The following is a 19890-nucleotide window of genomic DNA, read 5'->3' on the forward strand; positions in this document are numbered from 1 at the left end:
TTTTTGCCCCAATGTGCATGACTTTACACTTACTGACATTGAAGCGCATCTGCCATTTTGCTGCCCATTCTGCCAGTCTGGAGAGATCCTTCTGGAGCTCCTCACAATCACTTCTGGTCTTTACCACTCGGAAAAGTTTGGTGTCGTCTGCAAACTTTGCCACTTCACTGCTCAACCCTGTCTCCAGGTCATTTATGAAGAGGTTGAAAAGCATCGGTCCCAGGACAGATCCTTGGGGCACACCGCTTTTCACCTCTCTCCATTGTGAAAATTGCCCATTGACACCCACTCTCTGCTTCCTGGCCTCCAACCAGTTCTCAATCCACGAGAGGACCTGTCCTCTAATTCCCTGACTGTGGAGTTTTTTCAGTAGCCTTTGGTGAGGGACCGTGTCAAACGCCTTCTGAAAGTCCAGATATATAATGTCCACGGGTTCTCCCGCATCCACATGCCTGTTGACCTTTTCAAAGTATTCTATAAGGTTTGTGAGGCAAGACTTACCCTTACAGAAGCCATGCTGATTCTCCCTCAGCAAGGCCTGTTCGTCTATGTGTTTTGAGATCCTATCTTTGATGAGGCATTCCACCATCTTACCCGGTATGGATGTTAGGCTGACCGGCCTATAGTTTCCCGGGTCCCCCCTCTTTCCCTTTTTAAAAATAGGCGTGACATTTGCTATCCTCCAATCTTCTGGCACCGTGGCCGTTTTGAGGGACAAGTTGCATACCTTAGTCAAGAGATCTGCAACTTCATTCTTCAATTCCTTAATAACCCTTGGGTGTATGCCATCAGGGCCCGGTGACTTATTGATCTTTAATTTATCAATGAGGTCTGAAACATCTTCTCTTTTAACCTCTATCTGACTTAACTCCTCGGTTAGGAGGGGCCGTTCGGGCAGCGGTATCTGCCCGAGGTCTTCTGCCGTGAAGACAGATGCAAAGAACTCATTTAATTTCTCTGCCATCTCTAAGTCTCCTTTTATCTCCCCTTTCCCTCCCTCACCATCCAGAGGGCCAACCGCTTCTCTGATGGGTTTCCTGCTTCTAACATATTTGAAGAAGCTTTTATTATTCCCCTTAATGTTGCTGGCCATGCGTTCCTCATAGTCTCGCTTGGCCTCCCATATCACCTTCTTACATTTCTTTTGCCACAGTTTATGTTCCTTTTTATTCTCTTCATTAGGGCAAGACTTCCATTTACGGAAGGAAGCTTCCTTGCCCTTCACAGCCTCTCTAACTTGGCTGGTTAGCCATGCGGGCACTCTCCTGGATTTAGTGGAACCCTTCTTTCTTTGCGGTATACACCTCTGCTGGGCCTCTATTACTGTTGTTTTAAGCAGCCTCCATGCACTCTGGAGAGACTGAACTCTTTTTACCCTCCCTTTCAACCTCCTTCTAACCAGCCTCCTAATTTGAGGGAAGTCCGCCCGTCGGAAGTCAAGGGTTTTTGTTAGAGATTTGCCTGGTATTCTTCCCCCAACGTGCACGTCAAAACGGATCGCAGCATGATCACTGTTCCCCAATGGCTCAGTAACGTTTACATCTCTAACCAGGTCCTGCGTACTGCACAAAATTAAATCCAGAGTCACCTGTCCTCTGGTGGGCTCCGTGACTAGCTGATCTAAGCCACAGTCATTTAGCACGTCAAGAAATCCGGTTTCCTTATCGTGACCAGAACACAAATTGACCCAGTCAATATGAGGATAATTGAAGTCCCCCATGATTACAACCCTGTCCTTCCTTGTCACCTCCCTGATCTGTTTCCTCATTTCAAGGTCCCCATCAGATTTCTGGTCTGGAGGACGATAGCACACCCCCAGTATTACATCGCTGCACAAGCCTGGTAATTTAACCCACAGAGATTCTACGGTGGAGTCGGACCCACCTTCAATCTCTACTTTGCTGGATTCTATCCCTTCCTTAACATAAAGGGCCACCCCACCTCCAACACGCCCCTGCCTGTCCCTATTGGTGATTGGTGATTGGACACCATTCAACTGTCTTCAGTACCAGTGAAAGTGTCAGTCAAGGTCAGTCAGCTCATATCTCAATTAAGATTTGCAGAAGGAATTAGATCTTTGTAAGAAGTCTAATAACTCACAGGCCAGCCACAAACTGGTCAGTGGTTAATGACATAGGCCTACATATCTTTTGCTGTCTTAAGAGTCAAACCTATTCTTGGATATATTTGGGGTGCTGAATTAAAAAATGGCATCATTTTTGGGTACTTAATTTTGGGGGTATGGCATAGCCACCTTTTATGATGATTCAAGCAGCTTCCTTGTGAGGAAGCCATGGTGTCGGCTTCCCTGCAAGGAAGCTGCTTGAATCAGTATATAAGTTTGCTATGCCATACCCCCCAAATTAGAGCCAATCGGGCAAAACTGGTGCCATTTTTTGGATTAAGCACCCCAAATATATCCTAAATTCATTCAAACATTCTTGGCAATGTAAAAAAAAAAAAAGGTTTCTTTTTTAAGGCCTGTGTGATCTACCATTTGCCCATCCCAATGTTGAGCAAACAAATAATTACATCCTCAAGATGCAAGCATGGCTTTAAATACTGACCCTTGCCACTGCTTCATGTAGTAAGCACTTTTTGGGGGGATAGGGGACCATTCATTCATTCATTCTGCTGGTACCTTGGTTGTAGCATCCTTCCACATAGCATATGTTTTGTCAAACATTATAACCATTAAATACACACTTCCCATTTGTGACTTGCAAAAAGCCTTGTGACTTTTTAAATGGGGTATAGAAATATTCTTAACAATAATTCCATGTAGATCAATGTTTCTTAGTGTTTGTCCTCTGCCATACCGCTTCACATGGTTCACCTATTCAAAGTACCACTGGAAATCACTGGCAATGACATCATCACCAGGTACTTCTGGTTTGGGAGGCCAGATGCAATCAACGCCTGATCTTGCCTGATCTTGGAAGCTAGGCAGGGTCAGGCCTGGTTAGTACTTGGATGGGAGACCGCCAGGGAATACCAGGTGCTGTAGGCTTTTACCATAGTCTTTCGAGTCTGAAGGTTGCCAACCAGTAAGAGGCTCAGGGTGAACGGGAAGGCTTTTTTGGGCATGGAAAAAGTATGCTTTGGAGCTCTGCCCATCAAGCCGAGCTTCCTACAGCTGTTTGTTGTGTCTTGCTGCTGGGCGGCAGGTATTGAGGGGTCCTGCAAGTACCACCAGACACCACTTCACGTACCACTGGTGGCACCTGCACCACTGGTTGAGAAACACTGATGCAGTCTAGTCTCGAGCAAAGTGCTTTTGGGGCAATGGTAAATGATTTCTCTCTCTCTCTCTCTCTCCCCCCCCCCAACTTATGGATTTTGCTTTCTGGTTTTCTTTTGTTTTTGCACCGACTGACACTGTCCCTTATTCTTACAGCCGTTTCCAAGGCCAGAAAGATCTGTCTAATAATAGAGTCCATACATCCTCATGTTACTACTGGCAAGCTCTTTGATTGAAGCCCACCGGCACCTTTGTTGTACTGCAGTAAGCAAGCTGTGCCATGGCACTTCTGATCTGTTTGGAGAAAGCAGCATCACATGACATCAAAAGGGCTCCCGGCGGAGATCTCCCTCTTTGGTCCTGTTTGCCACAGGAACAGAAGGCATAATAAGCACCTGGGGGATACAAATGTGTGCAAGAATCCTGCTGATATGATCCAGCCTGTGCTGGGAAAGTTAACTTTCCTGGAGATTAAGTACTCAATGATGTGACTCAGTGATTACATTTCAGAAACTTGTGAGTGCACATGGATTTCTTTAGGTGCCAAATACAGACCTGCTGACCGTAGGGAACTGAACTCCTTGCCATGCTTAACAATCCCTCCTCAGGAAATTTCTGTGTTCCATGCAAAGGGGCTGATCTGTAAGCCTCGAGTTCCTTGGGCAAAGTACAAACTGTTCTTACTAGTGCAGGTACTACAACTCCTAAGTACAACTTTAGTAGCGATAATTAGGCTGTTCTTTATTGGCCAAACTCGGAGAAACACTGTGATTAAAAACAGACAAACAAAAACCATGGGAACTCTAAGGTTTCTGTCTTATTCAGCCAACCACTAAACTGTAGGGGTGGACCTGCATAAGAGAGAGGAAAAGCTTGCTGTATAACCAGTGTGGGGGTACAACTTTCCTTTTTTAACACTTGTTTCCCAGCACAATCCTAGCCTCTTATTCCAGTGCAGCGACCGAGTGCTGTCACAATCATGCCATAAAGCATGTTGTGCAGAAGTTAGGAGTGCTGGTGGGAAGGCCTATGCCATCCTGCTGGTGCCTGATCCAGGTGGAGCATGCACCTGAGCAGGTAAGAGCTGCTCTGAGCAGTGCAGGGGGTGGGGAAGGGCAGGGAGGGGTGGGCAATGGGTGAATTGAGTCCAGGAAGGGGGTGGTGGGATCGGTGGCTTTGACACATGCTGTATCCAGTTCCCTTTCCTGTGCCAGAATTGCCAACGTGGCTCCACTTGGACTTGCACCAGTGAATTAGGTCTGGCTACAGCCGTTTTCATGACTGGGGTTTTCCATGGGGCAAGGAGACAAATGACCCCTTACCCTGAGGATACCTCCAGCCTGCTCTATTCAGGCATAGCCCTGCATGGCCCTGCTGCATCAACGCTGGTTAGAATTGGATTGCCCATGTCCAAGAAGACCCGACAAGACAGGAAATGATGCTTCTGGAGCAGGAGCTGGCAATACTGCCGCCCAAGATGCCCTTGGAAGATACCCCAATCTAGAAAGCCACTGAAATGCCACTCATGTAAAAGAAGGAAAATTAGTACACTGTACTATAAGAAGTACAGTGACCGTGTAAGGAATAGTACATAATGTTTCTTTCATGCTCTGGGGAGTTCCTGCCCCCTCTCTTTCTGCTGCAGCCCCTCTAAGCCCTCCCAACCCACTCTTGCAGGTTCAGAGCCATTCCAGAATAGCACAAGATGCAGAATGGGAGATGCTGCATGGCGCACTCTGAACACAACCAATGATCGTCCGTGTCAAGTGATGGCGAAGGTGAAGATCTGTAGGTGAAGAAGAGCAAAACAGCAGCCAGACATACAAAATAATTTGCCTTATCAAATGGGCAGCTGGGAGTACAAACAATTACAAGCCCTTTAATCTTCATAGATAATCACACACACACACACAAATGGAAGGATTCCCCCTCCCTTTTTTCCTACGACTTCCTTCTCATCTGCAATCCCCCAGTTCATGAAAGTATGATGAGACAGTCACGGCAAGGCACATTGGCAATTATTCCTGACCAGGAGAGTGCCTTTAACGAGCCAGAAATGCACTGCTGACCTGCTTCCAACTCATTAATGCCTAAAATAAAAGCCTTCTCTCACTTCCACATCAAGATCTCTGAAAAACACACTCACGAATGCATATAGCGCCAGGCTAACAAGCAGCAGTGACAGTGAGTGTGCACCTATTAGGCCTTTGAGAGGTTACATGAAAAGATAAAAGCCCCCTCTCCCCACCTGTGGAGCGGTTTCAAGATGCTCGCATCTGAGTGGAAGGGCACGGAGGCCGCAGCCCTAGGCACGCTTATGTGCGTGCGGGAGTCAGTTCCATTGAGCATAATAGGATTTACATCTAGCAAACATGCTTGGGATTGCATTGTAAGGTCTTCGCTATGCAGGCAGCAGAATGAGCTTGTGGGATGAACTGTACCACCAGTGGCGTGTCTAGGGAGTGGTAAGTGGGGACATCTGTCCTGGGTGCCACTTGAAGTGGAGCACCGGGCACAGACTTACCCATTCTTACCCCTTGGCACATTCTACTAATGGTGCATTTCCACACCACACCACTGGTGAGTATTTGCACCAGTTTCAGGGGACCTCCAAAAAGAGATAAATGCCTGAAGAAAAAAATTCAAGATGTTTCCATATACCTGAAACAGAGATTTCATAAATGCACAATACTAGGAAAGGGAATAATTTTTTGCAGTACTGTCCAGGGTGCTGACATATAGATCTTTATCTAAATCAAACCCTGGCTGGGGGGGGGGGCATTCACAGCCCTTGGGGACTCCCAGTTCGGCCCATGGGGAGCCCCCAGTCTTCAATGAGCCTCCGGCGCTCCGGAGACTTTTTGGAGCCCATGTTGGCCCGACGCAACTGCTCTCAATGTGAGGGTGACTGTTCGACCTCTTGCATGAGCTGCGGGCCGAGGGCTCCCTCCACTGCTTGCTGTTTCATGTCTGTGATGCAGCAGCGGCAGCAAAGGAAAGGCCAGCCTTGCTTTGTGCAAGGCCTTCTATAGGCCTTGAACTAGTGCGAGACCTTCATCTATTCATATATGTTCTCTAATATATTCATTTACGTAAATTTATTCAAATTTTATAATTTTAGTGTCAGAGAGATGATGTGGCCTCCAGCCAAAACGTTTGGACACCCCTGATCTAAATAATAGAAGTTGGTAAAACCATGGTCAGTAAAACCATGGTTTTGAGCACACAGCTTAGCTGTTATACTGGGTGGGATGAACAGGGTTGGCTTCCCCCCATGATCTTCCCTTCTCTGTGTAGCTTGATGAATAAATTCACTTGGTGGCATGGTCAGGGCTGGTTTCCCATTCCATGATCTCCCCTTCCCTGTCTGGACAGGGGAGCAAATTCAGTGCTTGCAGTGGGTGCCATTTTACCTATATGTGTACACTTCAAACTGCAGATAGAAGATACCATTTTTGGAAGCTCCCTCACACATAGCAACTCCCTGTAGGTGGAAAACATGCACAGCAAAGAGTAAGAACATTTCTCCTGTTGCACTAGCTTTCCACTTTCAGGGAGGTTTATTCCTTGTTTTTTGTTTTAAACTCAGAGTAGTATTTGGCTCAGTTCCATCTTCTTGAGACCATTACACTATATAAATTGTGCATAGATTGCTATTTACACATATCATTGTAATCGATTAAACAAAGGTAACTCTCTGAGCCGGAACAGGCGTGCTTCCCTAGGGTTCTCATGGATCTCACAGCTTCTCTGGTACGGATATATCCAGCGGAGAAGTAGTTTGCAGTAAGATTAATGGCATATTTATCCAAGAGGAGCACTCTGAATTCTAGCGGCCATCTGGAGTGAACCTCCCATTCATCAAGCTATCCCCACCAGGGGAAGAGGGAAGTTCATTTATTCCTTGCTAGAGTCTGATAGTGTAACTGCATTAGGAAAATGTAGTTTACCTACTGGATGCCATTAAATGAATTCGCCTTTATTGCCCTCACCTCTAGCCAGCAACAGAACAACATTATCAAGCATTCAAGAAAATCTGCATGTCTTTCGAAATATTCGGCATCTAAATGGGCAAAGACAAACTGCTTCCAGCAGGGAAAAATATGCCTGCTGCTCTCTCTGAGGCCTGACAGCTGCTATGTGCTTAGCTCTGCTTCCTGAGATGGGTCTCTCTGCATGGAAAAAGAGTCCACGGAGAACTCTTTCTCTAGGTGTTTCCCTTCATGTGGCCCAGCTACGACACTTTCGCTCAGTGGTTTCCAAACATTTCAGCACCAGGACCCACTTTTTAAAACGTTACTCTGTTGGGTCTCTAGGTTACTCTAGGTTTACCAGACTTTTTAAAAAAAGGAGATCTAGAAAGAAATAATATTTTATTTGCAAATAATAATAACCAGAAAAAGATCCTCAAACATTTATCTCCCTGTATTTACACATGCTTGGTCAGTTCCTTAGTTCACAGCTATCTTGCAAACTACAGGAGCTGAGCTATTTACAGGATATTTAGCAGCTATTTGCTTTTGAATAGCTTGAGGCAATTAGTTATCTGATCTTTCTATCACCCTTATGAGACCCACCCAAAATCAGGTCGCAACCCACCATAGTTTGGGAACCATTGCTCTAGCTGTTTCTTGTTGTGTCCATGTGGTGGTTGTAGCATGCAGGTGAGCTGCCTTGGAGGCACTGGCTCACAAGATGAATCATTCCGCTTGTTGTGGGGAATATCTCCAGTAACATTAAGGTTTAAGCCCCCTTTCCTTTGACCGGGGTACACAAATGAATCCTTCAGCAAGAGATTCATGGTTCTGCTGCAGCAGCACCACCACCACTGTAAATGGCTGGATGGTGGTACTATACCTCCCTGCTGAACCGGTGGCAGAAGGAACCAATAGAGTTTCAATGAAAGCTGGCCTGGTTCCCCAGTCTAGTCAGAGCAAGGAGCTTTATAGCCTGGATAGAAAACTATTGGCTCCGTGTGCTGCTCAAGGGCAGGTCAAAGGATTCTTCTTCTACCACAGATCTATGGTAAGGCCACACCTGGAGTATTGTGTCCAGTTCTGGTCGCCGCATCTCAAAAAAGACATAGTGGAAATGGAAAAGGTGCAAAAGAGAGCGACTAAGATGATTACGGGGCTGGGGCACCTTCCTTACGAGGAAAGGCTACAGCGTTTGGGCCTCTTCAGCCTAGAAAAGAGACGCCTGAGGGGGGACATGATTGAGGCATACAAAATTATGCAGGGGATGGACAGAGTGGATAGGGAGATGCTCTTTACACTCTCACATAACAACAGAACCAGGGGACATCCACTAAAATTGAGTGTTCGGAGAGTTCAAACAGACAAGAGAAAATATTTCTTTACACAGCGTGTGGTTGGTCTGTGGAACTCCTTGCCACAGGATGTGGTGACGGCATCTGGCCTGGACGCCTTTAAAAAGGGATTGGACAAGTTTCTGGAGGAAAAATCCATTACGGGGTACAAGCCATGATGTGTATGCGCAGCCTCCTGATTTTAGAAATGGGCTATGTCAGAATGTCAGAATGTCTTATGCAAGGGAGGGCACCAGGATGAGGTCTCTTGTTATCTGGTGTGCTCCCTGGGGCATTTGGTGGGCCGCTGTGAGAAGCTGGACTAGATGGGCCTATGGCCTGATCCAGTGGGGCTGTTCTTATGTTCTCTCTACTGAACTTATGTCCCGTCTTCAGGCCATCAGCTTCACAGACACATTCATAACATCAAGTTGCCAACATGCTTCCCATTTTACATAAATGGGATGTATACAGTATACATATTACTTCTGGAAAGAAGCACAGAATGCAGGAACCACAATGATTCCTTACACACATCCTTGTGTGTAAGTGTATGTGTTTATTTGCATACACATACCCATCCATCCATAAACCTTTACTGGCATTAAACATACACATACCTATATGGTTGGCTGGCTGACAGGCTGATTCAGGGGCTAGAAAAGTTATCAGGGTACTTTTGAATGGCTGCTAAACCCTAGATTTGGTACACACACTGAACACAACACCCAATAACTAGAAAGGTCTGATAAAAGAACACCTGCACATATCTTCCTCAGGGCAAGGGCTTCAACATGCAGTGGTGTCTCTAAGGTATGGCAGGAAAGGCACATGCCCTGGGTGCCACTTGAAGGGCACCACCACTGTGCAGTTTCTATTAAAGTTGAGCCAGTGGAGGCTCTCGTTGACTCTCATGAGGAGGGAGGGAGGGAGGTAGCTGCCAGACTGTGAGGCTGCCGAAACATGAGGAAGAGGTCCAGCAAGATCACACGGTTTGCAACATCATGAGACATAATTATGTCACCATCCCAGGGGCTGCAGTGTCTAGCTATGCTGCTGTCAACATGACAACATGTTTACACTCACAAGCAACACCTGTTTCCTTCCCTGGTGGAGGGAAACAGGATAAACAACCCTCTGATCAGTAGTAGCTCACCTCCCTCTTGTTCCTGCAATGCCCCTCACAGACATTTGAAGTAAGGTCAGAGGAATTGGTTGGCAACCTTCAGTCTCGAAAGACTATGGTATAAGCCTACAGCACCCGGTATTCCCAGGCGGTCTCCCATCCAAGTACTAACCAGGCCTGACCCTGCTTAGCTTCTGAGATCAGATGAGATTGGGAGATAGTGTTCAGTATAGGGAGATGGTTGGCAACCTTCAGTCTCGAAAGACTATGGTATAAGCCTACAGCACCCGGTATTCCCAAGCGGTCTCCCATCCAAGTACTAACCAAGCCTGACCCTGCTTAGCTTCCGAGATCAGATGAGATCGGGCATGTGCAGGGTAACAGTTGCTGCCAGAGGAATTAAGTCCTCTTAATAAAGACCAGCATGGAATGGAATGTTGGGCTATGGAAGTTGCATTCCCACACTTCAGATTTGAATGAATCCTGGGAAGATTTCTGGTGGCAGCCAGGATTGTGCACCTGTTTTTACAGAACACAAGCTGAATTTCCTAAACCAAAAGCCAAGATCAGGTTGCGTGAAAGAAAGTGGCAATTCTCTTACACCTGCAAGGATACACAATGATTCCAAATTGCATTTCAGCCCTGTGCATGAGCTCTGCACGCCAACAAACGTTAATGAAAAACCGAGATCTTTATTCTATTCTCAGAAGCAGAAAAAGCTTTGCCACTGAATTTGAGATACTGGTCAAACTTTGTTAATCTCTTGGGCTGTCAGCCTGTCAGAAGAATTATATGGATTAGCAGGCAATAGCTCATTAACAAGATAATTATAACAAGGTCATGGAAGCAATAGAGTTTCCAAAATTTATGGAGAAATGAAGTTAATAAGGACAGTGTTTCTACATTGAAATGCAGATGCGAATGGAACATGATGATGTCTTTCCAGGCAAAGAAAGCAAAGAGGGAGCAATCCAGCAACAACCCTTTCCTGTTTCAAAAAGGAACTCTGTGAGGGTCAAAAGCATGTGTATGTCCACTTACAAAAGCAGAGCCAATTAAAAGTGTCATACTAGTTTATTTGAAAGTATCGCAGCAACACCCTCTTGGACAAGGAAGGCTACAGACAGGATCCAATTAGAGGTATTAGGGGGATGCATGAATTTAGGTGTGAACCTGGCAGGTTTCAGCGATACTGCTACCAGTTGTATCACTTCTGCCATCCCTGGTGTTCCCTGAGGTTCAAACTACGCATTCCATTAAACACATGGTTATCAAAGGAACACAGCATGCTTATTTGGAGAGAGTCAGGCCATGCCTCCATCTAAGTGGTGGCAGCTCTCCAGAGTTGCAGGCAGGGATTTTTGTGTCTGTCCTATCTGAAGGTACTAGAGATTGAACCTGGCACTCACCTTTTCCTCCATTCCCTGACCAATTTAGTTGCTGTCCTGGAAGCAAGGTCCCTGGATAGGGAGATGCTCTTTACACTCTCACATAACAACAGAACCAGGGGACATCCACTAAAATTGAGTGTCGGGAGAGTTAGAACAGGCAAAAGAAAATATATCTTTACTCAGCGTGTGGTTGGTCTGTGGAACTCCTTGCCACAGGATGTGGTGATGGCATCTAGCCTGGACACCTTTAAAAGGGGATTGGACAAGTTTCTGGAGGAAAAATCCATTACGGGGTACAAGCCATGATGTGTATGCGCAACCTCTTGATTTTAGAAATGGGCTATGTCAGAAGGCCAGATGCAAGGGAGGGCACCAGGATGTAGGTCTCTTGTTATCTGGTGTGCTCCCTGGGGCATTTGGTGGGCCGCTGTGAGATACAGGAAGCTGGACTAGATGGGCCTATGGCCTGATCCAGTGGGGCTGTTCTTATGTTCTTAAACTACAATTCCCAGGAGGCCTTGCAGGTCTCTTGTTATCTGGTGTGCTCCCTGGGGCATTTGGTGGGCCACTGTGAGATACAGGAAGCTAGACTAGATGGGCCTATGGCCTGATCCAGTGGGGCTGTTCTTATGTTCTTATGAGAGCAATGTGATTAGCCAGGGAGTGGACCAAGGAGGTAGGATGAGTGGGAGGTGGAAGGAAAGAGGTAGCAACATCACAATGTGCTTGACTGAGGGGCACTGGTGTTCCTGGAATGTGGGGGGGGGGAAACACTAAGTTTCTGTAGATGCCTTGCCACTGGTGTAAAGCGGCCCCTCCTCCTTGCCTTCAGAGCCAGACACGACTGCAGAAACAAAAGCTTTAAGACCTGGAAGTATGGTATGATGTGATTATATCACACCGCAAGGCCATCAGGAGCCAACCCCAGCACTGGTGCAATCACAGGGGAGGCGGAGTTCACATCTGCCTCAGCTCTAGCCTCTCAGAACGGTTCTCCAAGTCACTTGGTGTGAACAGTTTGCAGCAACAACAGCTCAGCCTCCCCTCTGATCACACAACCACTCAGAAACGGAGTGAAGCACATGCGCAATCGTGCACAACCTGTGAGGTTGGGCTGTGAGATGCACAACCTGTAAGTTGTCGCTGCTGCAAGCTCTAGTTTCTCCCTGTATGTGAGGCTATTTTCATTGGAGGCCTGTGAGGTTCGGAGCTTGTTTTCATTGGAGCAGGACAGGAAGGGGAAGGCCCCTTCTAGACCAGTAAAACAAATCAGGCAGTCAGAAACATATAGTAGTTGAACAAAGGAAACTTCACCCATATGTGCCTCCTGCAAAATCCATTCAACACGTGAAGCAACATCTTGCTTCTGATGTGGCAGGGTGATAAGGAAAGGTGGCACCCACTGTGATTACCCTCCCTCCAAAGGCTTGCAAAGACTTGTCTCTTCCGCAAGGCATTTGGCCTGGGTGAGACTTACTGTTAGATGCAGTTATTTTGCTTGGATTTGCATTCTGCTTTTATATTACTGTTTTCATTGTTGTGTTTTGGGGTAATTCATTTTCCTGTTTTCTTATTGTTGCCATTTTTTTGTGGCATTTGGGGCAGTGCAGAAAAAGCAGAGCACACATTTATCAAAAATAAGAGTGGCTGAAGGATACTCTCAGTCCTCCAACATCCATCCTTCATGGAGGGAAAGGAATACAAGTTTGTGCCCGGCCCAGATAAATTGTCCTGCTGCTATCATCAAACAAGGAACATCCACATGTAAGCCAGGCCACAGATGTCTGTCCTCAATCATTTATTTCCTAGCTGCCTGCCTTCATGTGTTTTTGCATCACTGGTTGGGAGACAGAACATCAGAAGGGGCCAAAGAACAGCATTTCAAGGACAGTGAATGTAAACTTTCCCCTTCACAATGTACGGGCAAATATATACCCTCTGGAGCAGTGGTTCTCACACATTTAGCATCAGGACCCACTTTTCAGAATGAGAATCTGTCAGGACCCACCAGAAGTGATGTCATGACCAGAAGTGACATCGAGCAGGAACATGTTTAACAATCCTAGGCTGCAATCCTACCCACACTTAACCAGGAGTAAGTCCCATTTACTATCATTGTTAAAAGAATATACATAATAGCTTGCTAAAAGTACAGGTCTGTACTTTTTACTTGTTGGCATCCTTCAGTCTCGGAAGACTATGGTGTCACGCTGTGATTGGTGGTTCTGGAACAGAGTGTCCTCTCCAGTGCGCGAAGCCTGGGTAAAGTAGGTATGGAGGATAGGCTGTTACCCATGCAGCAAATCCCCCCTCTCCATGTCACTGAAATGGTCCAATGGAAAGGCAGAGGCCAATACGGTTGGTTCCAGCGGCGTCGCAGGAGTTGCCAGAACGTGACTGTGTTCAGCCATGAACTGCCTCAGGGACTTACAGGTCTGTAACATTTCCCCAAATGCAGTCACATACCATTGTAGCATCAAGTCTAATATATTAAAAATGAAATATTGAAATGAATGGGGACCCACCTGAAATTGGCTTGCAACCCACCTAGTGAGTCTCGACCCACAGTTGAGAAACACTGGAGGATATTCTCCAGAAGAATAACCACCTTACCTTACCCTCTTGCAGCAAAAGTCTTCTGGTACCTCAAAGAGTCACTGGTTTATTGTACCATAAGCTTTTGTGGTCTGGAATCCAAGGTACCTCTGGTGAAGAGACCTAGTCTTGGCAACCTTCAGTCTCGAAAGACTATGGTATCGCGCTCTGAAAGTTGGTTCTGGCACAGCGTCTAGTGTAGCTGAAAAGGCCAATCCGGGAGTGACAATCCCTTCCACACCCGGAGCAAGTGCAGTCTGTCCCTGGTCTGTCTCCCTGGCTATGGGCCTTCCTTCTTTGCCTCTTAGCCTCAGACTGTTGGCTAAGTGTCTCTTCAAACTGGGAAAGGCCAGGCTGCACAGCCTGCCTCCAAGCGGGCCGCTCAGAGGCCAGGGTTTCCCACTTGTTGAGGTCCATCCCTAAGGCCTTCAGATCCCTCTTGCAGATGTCCTTGTATCGCAGCTGTGGTCTACCTGTAGGGCGCTTTCCTTGCATGAGTTCTCCATAGAGGAGATCCTTTGTGATCCAGCCATCATCCATTCTCACGACATGACCGAGCCAACGCAGGCGTCTCTGTTTCAGCAGTGAATACATGCTAGGGATTCCAGCACGTTCCAGGACTGTGTTGTTTGGAACTTTGTCCTGCCAGGTGATGCCGAGGATGCGTCACCTACAAGAGACCTACAGTACACTTATTGAAGTTTACGCTTCAATAAATGTGTATGTCTTTAAGGTGTCACAAGAGGCTTTGCTGTTCAGAAGGAATAACGCAATGCAGTATTGCAATATCAATTGCGAACAATGAATATGCAATTCTTTACGATTCATCCCTGTAGAATTTTTTTTTTTTCCTATCAGGGAAGAAGTTTCTGCTCAGAGCAAAGTCAGTTTACACATGGTGTAGCAGAGAGAATCCTTTGTTGCTGCTCCTTATCTGAGACAAGCATTCATTGATCAGAGGGGAGAATTTATCCCAAATGTTAACACAAACAAATCTAATGATGCAAATCAAATAGACAAATAGGCTGAGGGCGATTTTCAAAGCTCTTTCCAATTGAGAAACAGCTCCAGAGCCCTGTGCCAAGTGCAAATTGCAATGAATTACAACCGAGCTCCGAAAGGCAACTGAGAAAATTGTATGATTAAAAGGCAGTCATTTCCAACAACAATTGCCTCACAACCACTGCCAGGACTTCTAAATTACACACATCAAAGGGTACAATTCAGCACTGGACAAAGGTAGGAAAGTAAGCCCAGAAGTGTGTATTTTCAATTTGTCTTGTTACCCTATTGAACTCTGCGCTCCCTATAAACAAAGCTCTCCGGTTTTCAAAGCCCACTGAATGGACAAATAGGTCTCCGTCACACCTGCGCCCAAGCAGCAGGCAGCCATTTCTGTATGATGAGTGTGAGGAATGAAATCATGTGGCAGAGAGGTGATTGCATAAGTTCTTCCATCCAGGGCCATTGAGAGGAATTTTATCAGGGGGTACAAAGTTTCTTTTGGACCCCCCTTTCTAAAGGGGGAGGGTCAAACAGAGTGGGGGAGGGTGGTGACTGGATAGCAGCATGGGGTAGGGGGCAAAACAGGATGGGGGGAGGGTGGAGACAGTTGGATAAAACTTTGGAGCCCAGTTCTGCCCACCCAGGTGGCACTGACAGCTGGATACAGTAATATGGAAAAACAGACACACTCCTAAGTCTCTCTAAAGTCTTTTAAAGATAGAAAATCATGCAGAAAATGAGCATCATCCTATTTGGGCTCAGACTAGAAAGGCAGCTAGCGTGCCTGTATGGGCATGCTAGCAGTGATTGCCATTGCAGGCCCCCTATCAGCCGGCAGCAGGGCTTGCTGCCAGCTGATTGGCTGGTTGGCATTGGGGGGGCGAGACAACTGAGCCTGATCTAGCATGCAGGCGCTAGACCCGGCTCAGTTCCATTCCTGGAAGCTGTTTCTGCAGCAGCTAAAGCCCCTCAGCCATGTCTCTGAGCTCCTCAACACTCCTTCATGGTAAGCAGATTCACAAGCCAAAGAGCTACTGTAGCAGGCCAGTTTCCTCCCAGGTTTGACACTGTGTTAAGGAGTGTCACGTATGCGTTCCTTGGCCCAGTATATATGGCTTGCCAGAGCTGCAGCTGCATGCTTGTGGCAGTGTCCCCAGCATCCCGTGTGGGCAACAGATCTGAGTAGATAGGAAAATGTAAGATCCCAGGAAATTTCTGGGCCCCCCTTTCGACCCTGGGCCAGGGTGCAAATTACCCCCTTCACCCCCCTCTCTTAGGCCCTGCTTCCATCCATGCCAGTGGATGCTGAATGTGTGGGGTGGAGCCATGTAGTTGTCTTCATGTGATCTGTGTTCAATACAAGGAGGCCCTGGGAATCACACCAGGAGCGATTTTGATTTCCATGCTACCAGGAGCAAGATATGTGAAGGAAGCCTTAGTTCGGAAAGTTTCTGCTTACAACATTGGCATCCGTTGCACCACACCAGCATTTGTAGGTGCAGTGGAGCCAGTGCCATGTAGTAGACAATGTGTCCAGTATGGGGTTTCTCAAACCAGGACCTCCAGCTGCCAGGCCCAGATGGTTGCACTCTGCGCCACCAGCTCTCAAGCAGGGGGAATTATTGGCCTCAACTTTCCTGCTCTACAGTGCCACCTAGATGATGGCAAGGCAGGATACTGCAGCCAATCAACCCTAGTGATTGGAGGAACTGGTAAGATCCAGACTGGCCTTTCTTAACTGTTGCTTCAAGCTTTAATCCTCAGTATGAACAGCTTCTCATACTGCCTTGTGTGCTCCCTGAGGCATCTGATGGGCCACTGTGAGATAGGAAGCTGGACTAGATGGGCCTATGGCCTGATCCAGCAGGGCTCTTCTTAAGTTCTTATGTTCTAGATAGGAGAGTTAGGACAGACAAAATAAAATATTTCTTCACCCAGCTTGTAATTAGTCTGTGGAACTCCTTGCCACAGGATGTGGTGATGACATCTGGCCTAGATGCCTTTAAAAAGGAAATTGGATGGATTTCTGGAGGAAAAGTACAACACAGGTTATAAACCACGATGGGTAGGTGCAACCTCCTGATTTTAGAAGTAGGCTACTTCAGAAAGCCAGACGCAAGGGAGGGCACCAGGATGCAGGTCTCTTATTGCCTTGTGTGCTCCCTGAGACGTCTGGTGGACCACTATGAGATACAGGAAGCTAGACTAGATGGGCCTTTGACCTGATCCAGCAGGGCTCTTCTTATGTTCTCCCTACATGCAGCCATAAAATTTCCAACGTCACATCTCCTTCTCCACCTCCACCCAGATTGCCATCTCTGGGTGCCCAACTGTCTACCTGACCTGACTGCTGTTAGCCTTGGAAAAACTTTACGACTTCAGCTCTGCACAGCCTGAAGCAGTTCAATCCATCAAATGTTGTTCCACTTGATGAGAAGGATTTTATAAACTGGCCCTAAGTACCATCAATCACAGCCATTCAGAATGTCTTGACTTGCTGGGTAGTTCAGTGAGTCCATCACCTTCAGCTCCTCATCAGTAAAATGGGAATAACTTTGATCAAAGTCCTGAGGCTATTTGGTGAGAACTGATGAGACAAGGATGGTAAAGCAATATATATTTCCAGGGAAATGGTAAATGATATGAATCTGTCTTCTACTAAATAAAGCTATTAGTCCACCTTCATCAGTATTGTTTACACTGACTGGCTCTGCAGGGTTTTAAGCAGGGTCTTTCCTAGCTAAACCCAGAGAAGCTGGAGACTGAGCTTAGGGTTTTCTGCATGGAAGGCAAAGATCTGTCTCACAGCCCAATCCTATGGGTTGATAACACTGACACAGTGGCTACCTGCAGATGTATGAAGCACATTCATGACTCAGGAATAGGCAGCACTGGTGGGAAGGCCCGTGCTGTTCCACCAGCACTGAATTCACATCAACAGCTGCTGGCACTGTTAAGTTCAGTGCCAAGCAGCACAGGAGCAGGGAGGAGGGCGGTTCAGGCCCAGGAAGGGTGCAGGGATGGTGGAGTCTTCTGCTGTATCCTAATCCCCATACTGGACCTGAAAGCCCTACATGGGGCTTCTCGGACTTGCTCCAATGATTTTCCTCGGACAGATCTGAGTAAAACTTTTGGGCAGGACAGGGCTCAACACTGGCTAAGGGGACAATGTTTCCTTACTCCAGGGAGACCTCTGGCCTGCTCAGTTACAGCACTGGATGAAGTGTGGGCCATGTGGCCTCACTGTACTAGCAATGAATAGGATCAGGTTAAAGCTCCTCCTCTAAAAGAAGGTTGGGCCGCCTTGATGCACCAGGCAGTTCTATTTTACCTTGGCTCTTCTCCAGTGGTGTCACTAGGGGGGGTGCTGGCCGCACTGGGTGACGCACAAGAGGGGGGTGACGTGCTAAAATCGTGGTGGTTAGCAGTAATACCATCATGTTATATACCGTTGGATGCAGAATTCGAGCAGAATGCAATGCAAAAAATGGGAGTGAAATATCTCCTTTTAATCAAAAGTTATTGGCAAAAAACCGGAAAATAAAAAATGCATGGAGCGCAATGGAAAGAGAAACCAAGGGGTATCGCGTGTTTACTCGTGAGTAGGTGAACATGCCTTAGTCCATCTGAAAGGGCAGGCTGAGAGGAATCCAACAACACCAGAATGGTCCTGATCCAATGAATGTAGCCCCCCCAAAAACACCCGAGAAGGAGGTTCTTCCCTCCAAGCTGGCAAATGTATTGAGCCCTATTGAAAGCAAAACTAAGACACATGGTCACGTTTACTCGCGAGTAAGCAAACATGCCTTAGCTCCTGGGCAGGTCAGGCAAAGGGAAATGTGAGGCCACCAGAATGGTCCTGATTTGATGCAACTGGAGCTCAACAAATGCTCCAAAAGGCAGCCCCCCCATAAAAGAATGAAACAGGCTTGACAGGGTAAGGTGAAATTTTTTTCTGTTTTAGGCTGCAGTTCTATCCACACTTTCCTGGGAGTAAACCCCACTGCCTATAATGGGACTTTCGAGTAGACAGGCATAGGATTGGGCTCTCAGACTTGCAAAGCCAGGTGGGTCTTGATAGTGATATACTTGAAATATAAGAACTTAAATTGGGTACTAGGTAGGGGTGAAAATCTTACTGATTCTTTTTTTTGGGGGGGGGATGTTACTGCAGGCTGGCTGCAGAGAAAATTCACTTGGTGGAACAGGGCTGGCTTTCCCTTATTTATTGATTTTACTTTATTTATAATTATTTATTTTAATTTGCTTTATGATGGGTCCTGGACAGATTGTCATTCTAAGAAGTGGGTCCCAGTGCTAAAAGTTTGAGAACTGCTCCAATAAGGTGTTAGTAAGTTGGAAGCTACGGTTCTCCTAATGCAAGCTAAAATTACATTAGCCTTTTTTGCAGCTGTATCACACTGCTGACTCATGTTCATCTTGCGATCCACTGCAACTCCAAGATCTCTCTCACATGTTGTGTTGCCAAGCCAGGTATTTCCCATTCTATACTTGTGTCTTTGGTTATTTTTTTTGCCAAAATGCAGAATCTTGCATTTGTCCCTGTTGAACTTAATCTTATTCATTTACTCACTGTGGGGAGATGACACCACTAGTGACCAAAATCACTAAAATCAGAGTTTGGAGGAATACCATCATGTTATATATCAATCAATGTGTGATTTCATGCCGAATGCGATGAAACAAACTACGTTGAAATATCTTTATTCTATCTACCTAGAGTGTTGCCCCGCCCACTGCAGGGGGGGTGACGTGCTGGCCTCCCGCACCGGGTGACGCGAACCCTAGTGACGCCACTGTCTAAGCCCCAGCAATCTCTCCAGTTGACAAATAACACCAGCACAAACAAAGCCCATTTCCCTTCTCATCTTCTCTGCCACTCCACAACTTATGATACCTGGCAATTGCACCACAGTCTTGGCACACGACAATGATGGCTTCTCTGCCCCATGCCTTGCTTCCATCTGTCTGAGAGAGTGAGAGGGAAGGTCGCCATTGTCAAAGGCCCAGTGCCGTGAATTAATACAGGTTGCTGGCAGTTCTCGGAAAACACCCTGGGTCAGGAAAGCCACAGGCCAGTTGTGATGCGAGATGAGAAACTGGCAGATAACCTTGCAGCTTCATTCCAAAGAACAGGAAGATCAAACTGCTGCAGTATCAGATCGGCAGCACCCTTGAATCACAAGGCTTTCCTTGTGCAAGC

At 46.7% G+C, this 19890-nt stretch overlaps 1 protein-coding gene and 1 pseudogene across 1 annotated transcript in view; both read right to left on the reverse strand.

The window, feature by feature from the left end:
- The window catches only part of IL1RAPL2 (interleukin 1 receptor accessory protein like 2), a 516704-nt gene that overhangs the window by 73773 nt on the left and 423041 nt on the right, over nucleotides 1–19890 (reverse strand). The window lies entirely within an intron of this gene.
- LOC136663412 (5S ribosomal RNA) lies at nucleotides 9951–10070 on the reverse strand (annotated as a pseudogene).

This window comes from Tiliqua scincoides, chromosome 12 (genome assembly GCF_035046505.1).
Source record: "Tiliqua scincoides isolate rTilSci1 chromosome 12, rTilSci1.hap2, whole genome shotgun sequence".
In the NCBI taxonomy this organism is placed as follows: domain Eukaryota; kingdom Metazoa; phylum Chordata; class Lepidosauria; order Squamata; family Scincidae; genus Tiliqua; species Tiliqua scincoides.